Here is a 16,114-nt window from a genome sequence, read left to right as displayed (position 1 = left end):
AGGGGGGACACGGGGGTGGCAGAGGGGACAGAGGGTGGTAGGAGGGAACAGGGGGGGACAGTGGGAGACGAGAGGGTGACAAAAGGGACAGAGGGAACAGCAGAGCCCTCCAGGGAGGGGACAAACGGGACCACAGGAGGGCACAGGGGCCACTGTAGGAGGCCACAACTGCCACCGGGCCCGTGACACCTCTCCTGTCCCCTCCCCAGCTGTCCTCCCACCAGCTGCTGGAGGCGATGGTGGTCATGGTGGCCACACTGGGCGAGCTGGTGGCCACCCTGAGAGAACTGATGGCCACCGTGGCCAGGCCGCACAGGGACGTGCTGCTGGCCATGTCCCCAGAGTTCCTGCGGGTGGCTGTGGGGACCTTGATCTTTCACTTCCAGGACGCCCTGCGCCACTACCGTGTCCCCTCCCTGGGCCACCGCCCTGTCCCCTCCCTGGGCTGGACCCTGGCCAACCTCGGGGACACCCCAGGGACCACCTGGGCCTGTGTGAGAGCCCTGGCCAGCGCCAGGCGTGTGCTGGACAGACCCATGGACAGCTGGGCCCGGCTGGCCAAGGCGGCCACCGAGCTCCGCGACGCCTGCAGGGATGCGGCCACCGGGAGGGGACAGCGGCTGGAGCTGTACCTGGGGCTGCTGGGGGACTTGGTGGCCGCGTGTGACGAAGCCACCGCCTTCCCCCGGGAGCTGCAGCGCCGGCTCAGGGACATCAAGGCTGCCCTGGAGGGGACAATGGAGGTGTCCCGATTTCCGTGCGGCCTTGGTGGCCACAGCGGCCGAGGCTGAGCAGCTGTGGGAGGCCAGTGCCCGCCTGGCCACGCGTCACCTGCTGGGGACACTTGGGGACATCAACACCCTCTTCTTTTGTCCCTCTCCTGGCCACGGTGGCTGTGCAGTGGCCAAGCGGTGCCAAAGAGCCATGGAGGACATCCCGAGGCTGCTGTGCACAGAGCAATATCACCACTGGGCCGTCATCAGGCCGGTGTCACCTCTGCAGAGACTCGGGGACATTCTGAGGGCACTTTGGGAGCACTTGGGGACACTTTGGGAAGGTGTGTGGTGACGCTGGTGGGGGCGGGGGGGTGAACAAGCCTCCCCTCAGTGCCTTGCAGGAGACCCGGCTGTGATTTGGGGGCCAGGGGGGTCCCCAGGCAGCCCCTGCTGCTGAGCACTGACCCTGCCCCGGGGGGGCACCGGGACCCCCCAAAAACCGCACCTGCACCCCCTTCAGTGCCCCCGAACCCCCCTCGAGCACTGACCCCCCCTCACCGGGCACTGGGACGAGTGGAGACCCCCCTCTCGGTTTTCTGGGGGTCCAATGACCCCGAGATTGTGAAAAGTCCTTTTCTCCCAGCCCGTGCGGGCAGAGAAGGAGTCGAGACGCGGAGCTTTGCTTCTCAGGGCCGTTTATTGTCCCTTTTCTCTAACAGCTTTGTCCGCTCTGCTGAGCTCTGTCTAGCAGGTCGGTCTGTGGCAGTCTCCCTGCCCTCAGGGCGCTGTTTGCCTTCTACACTAAAAACTACCTGTACTGTGTTTACAATAACGTGCCAATATCTATCATTTATGTTGGACAGTGTGTCTCTACCTTCAACCAACAGAAAAGTGTCACCATCACAGCAAGACATGGAGGGCAAAAAGAAGGAGAAGAAGGTCAGGACACACCCAGATCCCTCCGCCTTGTCCCATTGAACCCCCTATTTTAAAATGTTAAAATTCTACTTTTCCACCCTGTGTTAATTCACCTACCACGTTACTCAAACCCTTGTGCCTTGTAATTCCTCATACAAAGTTGGCAATTGTCTCCAGGGGCTAAAACCAAAGCCACCGGTGTTCTTGACACCATGCCAAGGTCTCCGAGGCCCCTGCCAGGGTCTCGAGCCATCCAGGGCAGCCAGAGGGATGTCCTGGATTCTGACACCCCCATTACCGAGCAGTGGGAGCCCCCCAGGCACTGCCCCCCCCTCACCAAGCACCGGGATAGGGACCGGACCCCCCTCGAACCCTGGGAACCCCACAAGCACCGGGACTCCCCAGGCAGCGCCACCCCCGTGCACCGGGACAGGGACCGGGCCCCCCTCGTGCACCGACCCCGCCAAACACTGGGCCCGGACCCCCTTTGTGCCCCCATCCATGACGGAGGTTCCATCCCCTCCGCTTTGACCCCCCAGAGCCGTGGGACCCCCAGGAACAGTGCAGGGACTGTGAGGGACCCCAAGGGCTGGGGGGGCACAGGGGGTTCACCAGCACCAGGGGAGTCCCTTAGGGTTTGGTCCTTTCCCACCCCGTTGTTTCCCAGGACCCCCTATTATCATCAGCACCACCCCCAATTTACTGGGACCCCCTCCATTCACTGCTTCCCCCCTTCCCTGACTCCCCCAAAGCGCTGGGACCCCCCGAGCTATGAGCCCCCTGCAGTGCGCCAGGACCCCCCACTCACTTCCCATCCCCCATCCATGGGAACCCACCCAAATCACAGCAGCACAAGGAGAAGAAGCCAACACCTTCCCCACACCCAGCATGGATCACCAGGACCACGGATCAGCAGGGCTCTGCCCCACAGGGGTCACTGGGGATCATCCAGCCCGGATCCTCCCATGGGGGATGGAGCTGCAGCACCACACCAAGCTCTTCCCTCACTCTCTTCCCTCACTCCAAGCTCTTCCCTCACTCGGGGCACTCACAGGGCTTCCCTTAGTGGCGCCTCCGTTGGTGTTTGGTAAAGGCAGAGCTCTCTGCGAAGCTCTTCCCACACTCCCCACACTCGTAGGGCCTCTCCCCGGTGTGGATGCGCCGGTGCACGGTGAGGTGGGAGTTTTGCTTGAAGCCCTTCCCACAGTCGGGGCAGCGGAAGGGCCTCTCCTCTGTGTGAATCCGCTCATGTAGGAGGAGATTGGAGCTGGTCTGAAACCTCTTCCCACACTGGGGACACTCATAGGGCCTCTCCCCGGTGTGGATGCGCTGGTGTATTCTCAGGTCTGAGCTCCACCCAAAGCTCTTCCCACAGTCCAAGCACTCATAGGGCCGTTCACCAGTGTGGATCACCTGGTGCTGGATAAGGCCAGATTTCTGTCTGAAACCCTTCCCACACTTCCCACACTCGTAGGGCCTCTCCCCAGTGTGGATGCGCCGGTGCCTGGTGAGGCTGGAGTTGTGCTTGAAGCCCTCCCCGCAGTCGGGGCAGCGGAAGGGCCTCTCCTCTGTGTGACTCCTCTCATGTCTGAGGAGATTGGAGCTGGTCCGAAACCTCTTCCCACACTCCCCACACTCGTAGGGCCTCTCCCCAGTGTGGATCCTCTTGTGCTCGATCAGGTGGGAGCTCCAGCTGAAACCCTTCCCACATTCCAAGCACTTGTGGGGCTTCTCCCTGCCATGAGACTTCTCCACCAGCTCCGAGCTCCGGCTGGATCTCCGCCCGCCTTCCTGGCTCAGGGGGGTTCTGTCCTCCCCGCAGCTCCCTGGGCTGGGTTTGCAGCTCCTCCTCCTGCAGCATCTCCGGGGCTTTTCCTCCTCCTCCATCCAGACACGCCCAGGGAATGAAAAATCCTGGTTTGGGGAAAAAAACAAGAGGAGAGCATGTTGGACTCGAGGTTCCTCCTTGCCCAAGTTCATCTGAGGAAGTGATTGGGAATCTTACGTCTGTAAGAACCTCCAAAACACCAAGATGTAGCCCAAAAATCCTACAAACTTCAAGATAGAGATCAAAAAGTCCCCAAACATCACAAGTCAGCAAAAAGCTCCTCCAAAACATAAAGATTCAGCTGCCACATAAAACCAAAGCACCAACATTTAGCCCAAGAAAGCTCAGAAAATCTAAGATTCACCCTGGGAAAATCCTGGATCACCCTCCACAGTCACCTGCTGCATGTGGGGGGAGCAACGCTCCTGGGGCTGGAGGGAGGCTACAGATACAGGGAGGGGTGGAACCTTTTGCTGCTTCCTCTTTCTGCTCCTCCTCCTCTGTCCCTCCTCTTCCTCACACTCCTCTTCCTCCTGATATTCCTCCTTCTCCTGCACAATCCCACCTTCTGCCACCTGCATCGTTTGACCATTCTGTTCCTCAAGCCTGCTTCTCCTTCCCTTCTCCTCCTGCCCCCAGGCCCAGCACCCACTGCCGGCTCCCTCTTCCCCCCAGACCCACAGCATCCCAGCCGAGGGGCAGGGATGGAGCTGGGGCAGGTCGGGCTGGGGCAGCGCTGGGCTCTCGGCCGCTCCCGCCCGCACTCGGTCCCCACTGCAGCCGCTCCCGCCAGGACAGCGCGGGGGGGCCCGGCCTTGGCGCTGCCCCACTCCCACCTCCCAAAATTCCCTCGCGGGGCGATGGGGCCGAGGGGGGGAGTCCAGTTGGGGAAGGCTCAGAGGGCCAGGGAGCTGTACACAAGGGAGTGACAGGAGAAGGAATCAGTTTCAGAAAATGTTATCAATTGATGACACAGACTGCTGCTCAGCCAAGGCCCTGCTCTATTCATGAACTTCCAGAAGAACAACAAAGACTTAACAGAGCCATGAATATCATTTGCTATATAAAAGTGGGGAGCATATTAAGGTGGGTATGTAGAAGGTGGATTGGGAAGTCTGTAGCTGTCATGTACTTCAGCCAGTGGGGAAAGCAGAGGGAGATGTGGCCAGGAGAATTAGGATTAAAAGGAGGCTGTGTCCTCCAGCAATTGGAGAGATCCCATGGGGAATGTCCCATGGCCGCTCCCATTTTTAGGAATGAAATTAATTTCACAGGACTCCTCTGTCTGCTTTGTGGACAGAATCCTCTGGTGATGTTAATTTTCCCGCACACCCTGGGGCAGGGAGTGCAGCTGAAGGTGCCTCACCCACTTTGGGTGATCGGCTCCCTTGGCTGGCGGCAGCACCGGGGATTGATTGGGGACCCGGGAGTGACCAGGAGACAGACAAGTGACACATCAGGGGGGTCTGTGAAGAGTCAGCAGGGAGAGAGCACTGAAAATCTCATCAGTGAGTGCCCTGGGATCTTTGTGGAGTGAACATGGCAGGGCACCCATGGAGGGGAGAAAAGGGAAAGCCAGGGAGGGCTCCTGGCCAAAGGGATGATGATCCCAAAATGTCTCTGAAGGGTCCCTTGGGAGAATGCTGAGGTAGTTTGCACATTCCCCCAGAGGTAATTAAGGACATGGACACCCGGGGGGGCAATAAGGGAAAGGGAGAAGGGATTTCGACAACAGGGGATGGATGGTGTTGGTGTGCTGGGAAGGGATCCGGTGAAGGGGAGTGTGCAGCAATATGGTTCAGGCAAGAAGCAGCAGGAGGAATCTATGTGGTAAGAAAATGGATGATGGAAAAGAGGAGGAAGAGAAAAATACTCAGGATTGGGATGTTTTTCAGCAGGGTCTTATCCTGACAATTTGCCAGCTGATACTTTGAATTCCCAGTTTCCAGGAGAGGAAAAGCAGGAGGTCAGGATGTCAGGGGTTTCTCTGTGGTGGGCAGCGGCAGCAGCGGGCGCAGAGGTGCGGGACCGGGAGCAGGGCTGGGGGCCTGTGGGGAGCTGCGGGGCCGGGCCGGGGCTGTGGGGCAGCCGGGGCTCAGCGCCGGGCGCTGCCTGACCCCACCAGCCCCGGGCAGGGCCGGCAGTGGCCCCCGGCCCCCAGGAGGCTGCGGGACGCCCCGGCCGCTGCCCGGCCCCGGGGAGCTGCCGGCCCTGCCCGCCGGGGGGGGCCGCCTTTGGACACTGCGGCAGGACAGGCACCGGCTCTGCCACACGGGCTGTGCAGGGGACCCTGAGCACAAGGAGCAAAACAAAGCAACACCTGGGAAATGCAGAGTGCTCATGGATGGATCAGGATTTTCTGTGAAGGATTTGGTTTGGGTCCCTGCAGAAAGGAAAGATTTTGCAGAAAGCTCAGCAGCTCTCAGAGGATGAGCACCCACAGGCAGTGACCGGGGCTGCAGGATGGCAGAAGAAGGCCCTGCAGCACTTGGGCACAAAGGCACAGCAGCTGAAGGCAAGGAGGGATGAGCAAAAGGCCAAGCTGAAGACAAAGGCCATGGCAGAGTTCCCACAGCCCCTGAGGGACCAACCCCAGGGCCCAAGGGGGCCCCAGCACCCAGGGGACGGCGTCGGCCACAAGCACCTGGCAGAGGCATTGCCCTCCTGGCCAGGGCAGAGCCCACCCAAACAGCCCCTGGGAAGGAGTCGGGGCTCCAGCTGCAGCCCACAAGGACACTGCAAGCACAGACAGCAGCACCCTCAGGAGGAGCGAGTCCACCCCTGCATGGACATGGATTGTCAGGGCTCTCTGAGCTCCCATCCCACCGGGGACCCACCACACTGCAGCCCTGGAGAACATCCAGGCTGGGTCTGCATCCAGAGGAGGCCTCTCCTGATGGACACAGGGGCCTCTCCATCCACTCTGAATCTTACACCTAAGGGGGGAACATTGTAAAGGAGTGTTTTCATTATTAAGGGAATAAATGGGAAAGCTGAGCTGGTATCATTTGTTCAATTAGGAGCTGTGGAGGATAGGTTTGAAATAAACTAATTTATTTTTCTTCCTTCTGTGATTGTTATTAACTAAGAAGGAATTCGATGGTGGCATTGTAATATTGTAAAAGGTGATACAGAGGCTATTGCTGCTGTACCTTTGTGTCAAATGTCTGGACTTTTTAACCCCACACAGCCTCCATGCTGTGGTATGGACAGGAGAAAGAGAGCAAAACCTGAGAAAATGAACAACCAAAAATAATGATGCCTCAGCTGTGGCTTTTCCAGACTCAGAAAAGAAATTGGAATTGTAGGTGAATGTTCAACAGGGCCATGCCAAAGGAATCCTTGGGCCAAAATGTTTCACCCAGTGGCCAGAGTGGCCTCATTGTCTGCAGAATTGTGCAGCCACAGCTTCAACGGGAACCGAGGCCCAAAACCTGATGACAACAGGATCTCCAACTGTTCCAGTCTGCCATCAAGTTCAAGCTTTGATAACCAAAAGAGCCTCGCAATGGATGAGCAGCGCTCGGTTATTACAGTGTGAAACTTGTTCAGTGGCACAGGAGGATTCAGAACTGAGGACAGGGGAAGGGTTTAACCCAGCCTCCTGTTTGAACAGCCCCCAGAGGGGCTGGGAAGAAACCCAGCACTGCATTCAAGTGACACAGCTCCAGACCCAGCCTGGGCGAGATTCAGGAGACATTGCCTGGCCTGAGGCAGAAAATGTCTTTGTGGATGGCTCTTCAAGGGCAGCAGAAGGGAAAAGAGTTCCAAGACACGCTGTTATTGAGGAAAGGGAATCAGACAAAGCCCAGGTTACCCCCATGGTCAGCTCAACCCGCACAGCTGTGTGTGCTTGTAAGAGCCTGGAACTGAAATGCCCTGAGCAGGAAGGCTTCAATATCTTCTGGTGACACCATCTCACCTAACAGGGGGGCAAAAGCAATTCTGATTGCTCAGACACCACTGGATCGCTTATTAAGGTATCTTTAAAAGAAGTAATTCATAGAAAAGGGATTGTGGAAGCAACAGACTCAGACAGCAGAGCTCATTTTACAGGAAAGATCCTCCAGGGGGTTATGGCAGCTTTAGGAATACAATGGGACCTCCAGAACCCCTGGCACCCCCAGAGCTCAGGCTGGGTACAAAGAATGAAAGGGGATGGAAAGAAACACCTTTGGAAGCTGGGGAAAGAAACCAAGATGCCATGGGTACGGCTTTTGCCATTGGCTTGGGCAAGAAGAAGAGCCAGACCCAGGGCAGATATTCAATTATTTCCCCTTGGAATTGATCTCGGGAATTCCTTACCCTGGGAATTCTCCACCTAGTGGAGGGTGGAGATAAGGGATGCACATTTAAAGCAGTCTGTGGCCAGAATCCTGTCTCTGGTGCAATCTCTCCCCCAGGAAGCTGGGCTGGCACAGAGCCTGCCTTGGCACTTTGCTGTTGCCAACATCCCAGCAGGACATCGGCCCACACATCCTCTGCTGAAATCCTCGGCCTGGCCACCCTCCTTTGGCAGCTCCAGCCACCGGGGACAGCCCTTGCTGCCACTGCTGCAGCTTCAGCGCTCTCTGGGCCTGCCCTGCCACAGCTGCTGGGCAAGAGCACGGGACAATTCCACTCTGGCTCTCACTTACACTTACACACTGCCCTGCCTGCCATGGCATTGATGGAAAATACACCAGCTCATAGACTTTAACATTGTTAACCTTTCATTTCTCTACTCAGGCTTGCTTTGCCTTGGCCCTGGGGAAAGAAATGTTAAAGGTTTTGTTAAGGGGTGTTGCACCACTCAATGGAGATGAGTTTAACACCTCAACACACTGGGAATGGCCCAAAAGATACCCACAAAGATAACGCCCAGCAGCAAAACATCAACCCCAGCAGCAAACGGCAACCAACACCTACCCCAGACACTGCCAGGGCTGCAGACACCTGGTCTGCAAAAGGCTGAGAAGGAAATCAGCACTTCCCACCTCATTAACAGCAGAAGCAAAGAAATCCGGGTCCAATAGGAAACCAAATACTAAAAACTGCACAACTTGAAACTTTGGAACATTAAACCAGTGGATTTAGACTGGTTCTGACTGTATCAAGTTTGGGAAAAATCTAGTAAAAGCCACGGAGCTTTTACTCCGATAGTATTTTATTTATTATATACTCCAATATATTTTACTGACACTTTAGGTGTCATGGAACGATTTTCTCTGCACACCCGGGCTATGTGGGGATGGAATGATTTCTGTTGCACATCCTGGCCAGAATCAAGAAATGCCTTTACTCTTACACTAAACATATTGGTGGAGTTTTTCTTTTTCCTGCACCTTCAGTGCAAAGTATATAGCATGAGAATAATTTTTAAAATAATCCTACCTCTATATCGCTGGTTAGGTTTGGTCAGGGATGTGAGAATGGGTTTTTACTCTGAGAAGAACAAGAAAAAAATTAATGGCCTTGGAACTTTCTTGTGTGTTTTTGTTTCGCTTTTAACGATGCCAAAATTTTGGCCTGGGTTTTTTGACATTCACCTTTAGGCTTCATTTTGCAAAACTAGAAGAGATTTAAAGGTGCCCTTTTAACTCATAAACATTAAACAGAGGATTTGAAGGGGGAAAAAAAAGCAGCAGGTTTTAGGGGGGCACATTTGAGGGTGCTGAAGGCTGCTCTGGAAGAGAAGCTGCATTCCAGGCACCCAGGAGAGGAGCTTTAGAAATGCAAATTAACACTGTTGAGGCAGAGTGGGGACAATGTACCTTAGCTCTTCTTGCCTGGGGCAGGAATTGGCTGATTCCCTCTGCCCCTCACCCCAAGCTCTGCCTGCTTGCACAGATGGAATCTGCACGGCTGAAGGCAAAGCCCATGGTGAGGATCTGACTCTGAAACAGAAATGGCTGAGGCTGCAAAGGGAAACAGCAAATGGAGAATGTTGTGAAAACTTCACTAAAATACGGGGGGGATCATCCCCCTGCCCACTCCAACATCTGCTGCCACTGTCTGTGCTGTACAGGGTGTATCAGAGCACTGGGGCTTTTGCTAGAACAAGTCCAGGGAAATTAGTTGGAATTCAAGTATTTGATGATGTATTTAGAAAAATGCAGTCATTCATGCAGCCCCAGCTTGAGGGAGCACCCAGAAATGGGGAAAAGATGAAGGGCCACCAGAACAAATCCTACAACACCATGGACCAGCCCCTGGGAACCCAAACCAATTCATATCAGGAGACAGAGAACCCATTTATCATTTCAATGGCATCATTAGATTAAAAGCTGTCCTGGGAATAAGAACCAACCAGACAGCTCCAGCTCCTGACCTTCCTGCCGACCAATCCACTGAAAGAGGAACACAACATTTCACCACGGGATGAGATCAGATTATCTGTGAGCAGAAAAAACAGGAGTTTGTGGAAAACTAAATGGCTCAAACTGATGTTGGCAAAGAGACGACAAAGGAAAAGTGCTGAGAACGATAAAAAAGGAAATAGGTGAACAGTTTATGTATTGGTCCAAACATGGAAAGGATGGGAATGGGACACGCTTTCGTGGCTCCCCGGCACACCAGGGGTTAAACGAATGCTGCTTTTCCTCTTCTGTGCCGCAGCAACTCTCATCTTTTTACCATGCCCCACACCTTGGCAGTGCAGCTCATCCAGCAGCTGAGCCAGGGGATGCAGGTGGCAGCCAGGCCTCCTGATCCACAAACGGCTACAAAAGGACAGGGAATGAGGGCACCGAGAATAATCCCAAAACCAAAGAGGACCCGGGAAGAACAAAACAGAGTTGAGGAGTGAATCTGCCTGGAGATAGGGCCAGGCACTTGTAGATAAGGAAGTAAAGGGGGAAACCATCAGTTCCAAGAAATTTCACAAATTGAGCCACACAATTTCTCAAAGTCCCGCTAAATTCCCGAACTTCCACGAGAACAAAGGCTTAACAGAGCCATGAATATCGGCTGGTATACAAAAGGAGGGTGCATATTAACGAGGACAGGCAGCAGGCGCATCGGGAAGTCTGAACCTTCCAAGGACCTCAGCCCGTGGGCAAAGGCAGAGGGAGATGTGGCCGGGAAAATGAGGATAAAAAGGAGGCTGCGGACTACAACCCTGGCAGAGAGCGCACGGCAAACGCCCCACGGCCTCTCCCCCTGCTCGGCAATAAAGTCACTTTTACAGGACTCCTCGCTCTCCTTCGGCCACAGAAACCTCCGGCGACGGGAATTTCCCCGCACGCTCCCGGCCGCGGGGCAGCCCCCTCGGTCCTACCCACAGCAGCCGGGCCGAGCCAGCGCTGCTCCGGCAGCGGCTCCTGCCCAGGCCCCGGCGGGAAGGAGACCGCGGGCAGCCGCTCCCGCCGCGCCCTCAGCCCGGGGCCGGCACGGACCGGACACGGCACGACCGACCCGCCGCAGCCCCCTGCCGCCCCCTCCGCCCGCAGCCAGCCCCGAGCCCCCGCAGAACCCAGCGCGGCTCCCACCTGCGCCGGGGCCGCCTCCGAGCTCCGCCGACGCCGCCTCACCGCGCTCCGGCCGCTGCCGCCGCTCCCGGGCCCGCACAGACGCTCCCGGCGCCAATGGCGCCGCTGCCCGCCCACGGCCGCCCTCAGCCCGTCGCCGGGGCCGTGCTGCGCCCCGCTCCCACCAATCAGCGCGCCGCAACCGCGACTGACGGCACCAGCGGCCAATGGCAGCGAGCTCGGGGCGGGCTCTGCGCACGGCCCAGACTCGCCCCGCGCTCTCAGGGCCCCCCGCGCTGCGTGAGGGCAAAGCCGGAGATGAGCAACAGCCCCGGGACGGGCCCGGGCCCGAGGCGGGATTGAGCTGCCCACACAAACAAACTTCTCCGCACCTCCCGCCACGGCTTTCCCGGCCCTGCGCCTTCCGTGCCTCCGGCTCTGCGGGAAGTCCGGGAGCCTCCCTTCTCCTGCCCCTCATTAGTGCATCGGTGCTTGGCTTTGATTTCCCCCAAAAAGGGAAACCTGCCCAAAGCCCTGTGGGTGAGCGGGGGAGGGGAGAGATTTCTGGCAGAAAACTCCAAAGACTGAGAGCAGGATGAGGAGAAGTCAGTGCAGAGCCTTAAATGCAGATTTCCCCACGCCTCCCTGCTCCCAGCTGCACCTCCTCCCCCGGCAGGGCAGGAGACAGGGAATGGGGCCGTGCTCAGCTCATCCCCCGCGGCTTCTCCCTCTGCTCAGGGACAGGAGTCGTTCCCTGCTGCACCCTGCGCTCTCTCCCAGCCGAGACTTCTCCAGGAACTTCTCCGAGCCGAGTCCATGCCCTGGGGCACAGCCCCCTCCAAGTGCTGCAGCGTGGGTCACTGTGCCACGGGCTCGGTCCTGCCAGGCCAGGCTGCTCCAGCGGGGCCCCTCTGCCCACGGGGTCACAGCCTCCTCTCAGGCATCCCCGAGCTCCAGCCTGGCTCCTGCAGGGGCTGCAGGGGGATCTCTGCATCCCCACGGACCTGCAGGGGGATCTCTGCATCCCCACGGACCTGCAGGGGGATCTCTGCATCCCCATGGACCTGCAGGGGGATCTCTGCAGCCCCATTGTAATATATGTTATGGAATAATTCGTGCTTATGTAAAATATACATCAAGTCAGTTGTGCTTGCAAAAAAAGATTCTTAAAGTTTTAAAAGACCAGAAGCAGCAGCCGGGGCTGCAGAAACCACAGATGACAGAGAAAGAAAGACCTAATTTACAAATGAAAAAACGTGGCTCCGGGCAGAGATGGGCTCTTTCCGGGGGCAATCCAGGAGGCACCCAATGTGATTAGTAAGGGTAGTCAGATGCTCAACCCAGACTGAATCACAGGAATTCTATCCCTTCCCCCTCCCTCTTCAAAGAAGGAAATCAGGAAAATACTCGGATTTTTGGGATATTGTAGATTGTAGATTGAAGGATGCACACAGGCAGTAAAATTTTTGTGTGAATAGACTGACAGAGGAGATGATATAAAATGGAGCAAAGAAGATGGTGAAAAACTAAGAAAACTGAAGTTAAAACTAGCCCCAATATCAACTTTAAGCTTACCTTCACTAGCAAAACCCTTTCATCTGTACGGAAATGAAGAAAAGGGGGTAGCTCATAGGGTTTTGTTTCAGGAGTGGGGAGGAGTAAAGAGACCCGTGGCTTATTTATCAAAGATGTTGGATCCAGTAAATCAAGGCTGGCCAGTGTGTGTTCAAGCTATAGCAGCTACTGCAATCCTGGTAGAGGAAAGTCATAAACTGACTTTTGGAGGTAAATCAATTGTGTGCACACCTCATGCAGTATGAAATTTCTTCCAATTTGCATTGTGATTTTTATCTTGAAATACATAACTTACTGTGCTCTAGGACTGAGAAACTAGTTTACAGCTGTGACATAGCAAAACCTGCCATTAATTTATTTTGAGTTGATGCAGGCTGTTCACTCAAGTGGTTCTCAGTGTGTAAAGTTAAACTAAAGGTAACACCAGCTGCCTGGTAGGTCAATGAGAAACATTTTTTCTTCCAGCCAGTCCTTTTTCATGTACCCAAATGTGTTTCGCTTTCTTAGGTTTTTTTGGTTTATTTGTTTGTTATTTTTTCTGGAAGTGCTAACTACTTGCATTGTAGCTGGAACAGCAGCTAGAGTTGTTCATGCATGAGACTTCTGAAAAATAGGGCTCATTTTTTCCCCAGACTTGGAGGTGGCTGCATATAGAAAAGGGAACCTACAAAGCGAGGTGAAGAGAAGGTTTCAGTATCTTCTAATGTAAGCTGTTAATTTTTTTGCTTTCGGCATCACTGTGTGTGTGTGACACATACACATTAAAAAGATGGTGGGGGGATCTCTGCTTGCTGTAGGTTTATTTCTTGAATGAGTGAGAGAGCTGTGAGGAAGTTTTGGGCTCCCTGTGTGGATTACCCAGGCCTGCAGGGAGGGCTTGGCCATGACTCCCTCTGTGCTGCAGGCAGCCCTGCAGCGTGGCAGCAGTGGCTTCTTGCCTCTGGTGAGTTTGCAGGCAGGGTGCTCCAGCACTGCAGTGCTCAGGGGCAGTTTCCTATTATGACATTAAGGCTTGAATTCAGGAGCGCCTCTTCCCACCCAGTTATTGTTTGTACCACAGGAGCCTCTTTAGACAGTGTTTCCTGGCAGTCAAAAAGAGAGTATTGCAGAGACAAATTCCTCACTTGCTGTCCTCCCCCTGCCCTCAACTCTATTCATATTTTGTCCATTCCCTCTTCAAAATACAGATTTGTAAAACTCATGCTCTGTGTCCTCAGATGGCCTTCCCAAATCAAACCTTGGCTTCCTTGCAAATTGCATTGCACTAACTAGCATTGCCTTAAATTTGTTTTGGTGCAGGCAGGGTCACTTTGGAAGTAAGTTGTTGTTTATTTGCTCCTTCAACCTTTTCAAGCTAGTGAATGGAAAAATTGTGATAGCAAAATAAGTCTTTATTTTTGCACTGTCAGCTGTGAGTGGCTGGTAGCGTTGGTGAAGGGTGCCATGATTTACACTCCTGCAGAACACGCATAACAAAAGTAATTTACTTTGTAAGGAAGTTGAAAAAGGGGGGAGAGGTGATTGGCAGACTCACCTCTCCAGGATGTAGGATTAATGTTAGAAAGTGGACTGATATTGGAATGTGGATGTTGAAATGTGAAGAGAGAAAAAGAAAGAGAAAGAGATAGAAAGGGAGACAGAGAGAGAAAGAGAGCGAAGGGGAGAGCGAAATACACACCCAAGATGCTCTCAGCCACAGCTATCTGTAAGTTCTCCCCCATTCCTGCTAGGCAGAGTGACAACAAGGAGGGGGGGAAGTGGGGAAGGGCAGAGTTAAACCCAAGGCTGTGAACGGGAGGGAGAGCAGGATGCCATTAGAGATAAGATCAAAGCAGAGATAGTGACTCTCACAAAGTGGTTTATTTTTTTAAACAAGACTTCTTTTTTTCCTTCTGATTTTTGTTGTTAAGAAGAGAAGGCTTTTGTTCTGAAGAATGAGTCTGTAAGACTAAAAGAGTTAGATGTTACCCAAAAAGTAAAAAGCAAGAGATGTGATACATCTCCTGTTAAAATTGGCCTGGTATTTTTTATGTAAATAATTATAGCTCACAGGAAGAAGAATTGGCCTCTGCAGCTTAACACAGCTGGATACAAGAAGAAGAAGCAGACGTAGAAAAAGCTTTTAGTTAAACCCAGAAAGTTTTAAAGAAAACTAATGGTAAAAGTTAATGCAGTATTGTTTTTCTTTTAACACTGTGCTATTAAGAAATCCTTTCCAGGTACCACTAAAGCAGCAATCCAAACCATAGAAAGAGGGTGAATTCATGCCAGCAAAACCAAAGGACTTGTGAAGAAACTTGAGGAATGGACTATCACATCTAAACCGTGTGATACCAAATTGACTTCCAACCAGGACTGGGTGGTAATGGTTTGGGAAGACCCAAATGATCCAAGGCAGGTACAAAGAACAACACCTCACTGAGAAATAAGGCAAAGCTTGCATCACTGGTTCTAAGCCCGGCCTGAATAAACCCTGAGACGCCTCCGACACCTCCTTGGCAGAGGAACACTGCCACTTCAAACAGGAGGATCGGGAGTGTTTCAGTCAAAGAGTTCTTATAGCCTGGCCTCAGCCTGTGGCTTGTACAGGGAAGAAGGGAAATTGCCATCAGTACTACACTGTCTACTTTATGTGATTCATCCCAATACTGGACACGCTAGCTGGGTTACAAGTGAATGTTCAAATTATGGGAATAATTGGTGTTGTAGCTCACAAAATCTATGTTCTTGTTGCAAGAGGTATCAGTACTGAATCAATTCCCTATACAGATAGAACCCAAACCAACTGAAGTAATAACTTTGTTTTGTGGATGGGAATTATCAGTGCCTGTTGAGTGAGAGATACCTGAGGAACGGTGGGAAGCCATAGTTAAGGAGTGTCGAAAAGGACTTGCCTAAAAAAATCAGTAAAAAGGAGTGACAAGGGAAACAGAGGGCAAGCCTGGACTGAGCACTGTACTCACCACTGAGAAGATCACACGTACCTGCTGTGGGAAGCAACCCCACAGGCAGGGGAGGTGGGGGTATAAGCCATGCCAGACCTCTGTCATTCCTGTTTCTGTCTCTCATTTGTTGTCTTTTCCCTTCTGAGATACCAGCAAGATCGTGTCCCAAATGCTACAGAAAGTATTACACAGAAAGGAACCAAAGTTCCTTTTTGTTACACACACCCATGTCAACAGCCACAGACCCACCCAAACTGAGTACCTGCAGGCAAAATGGGGAAAAATATTGGATTACTTAGGAAAAAGTAGTAATACTTGGGGCATGGAATGTCCAAAAGGAGAGAGATGGATTTGTTTTACATTTGACCTTAGAAATATAGTCAAAGAGTCAGTAAAAAGGCAATTAGTAAAAAAAAAAAAAAAAAAAAAAAAAAGTAAAACAAGCACAGCAGTCTAGCTCTGTATTAACCCCAAATTACAAATTATATACTGCATCACATTATAGGACTCCAAGCAGTTATAGAGGAGATAACAAACAAAGCTGCTCAGGCACTGGAATTAATATTGAGTCAGCAAAGCCAAACTATAACTGCAGTGTATTAAAATAGGTTGGCTTTATGCTATTTATTGGCTAAAGAATGGGGTGTACAGATTGTTGAAAATAAATGGCAATGAGGGCGTCAT

At 53.2% G+C, this 16,114-nt stretch overlaps 1 protein-coding gene and 1 pseudogene across 1 annotated transcript in view; one reads left to right on the top strand and one right to left on the bottom strand.

The window, feature by feature from the left end:
• Positions 1-16,114, bottom strand: part of LOC100230077 (uncharacterized) — a 674,623-nt pseudogene that overhangs the window by 623,864 nt on the left and 34,645 nt on the right.
• The window catches only part of LOC140680878 (uncharacterized), a 150,670-nt gene that overhangs the window by 110,527 nt on the left and 24,029 nt on the right, over positions 1-16,114 (top strand). The window lies entirely within an intron of this gene.

This window comes from Taeniopygia guttata, chromosome 30 (assembly GCF_048771995.1).
Source record: "Taeniopygia guttata chromosome 30, bTaeGut7.mat, whole genome shotgun sequence".
Lineage (NCBI taxonomy): Eukaryota > Metazoa > Chordata > Aves > Passeriformes > Estrildidae > Taeniopygia > Taeniopygia guttata.
Note: the sequence above shows the minus strand (reverse complement) of the source record. Positions and strands in the feature narration are given on the sequence as shown.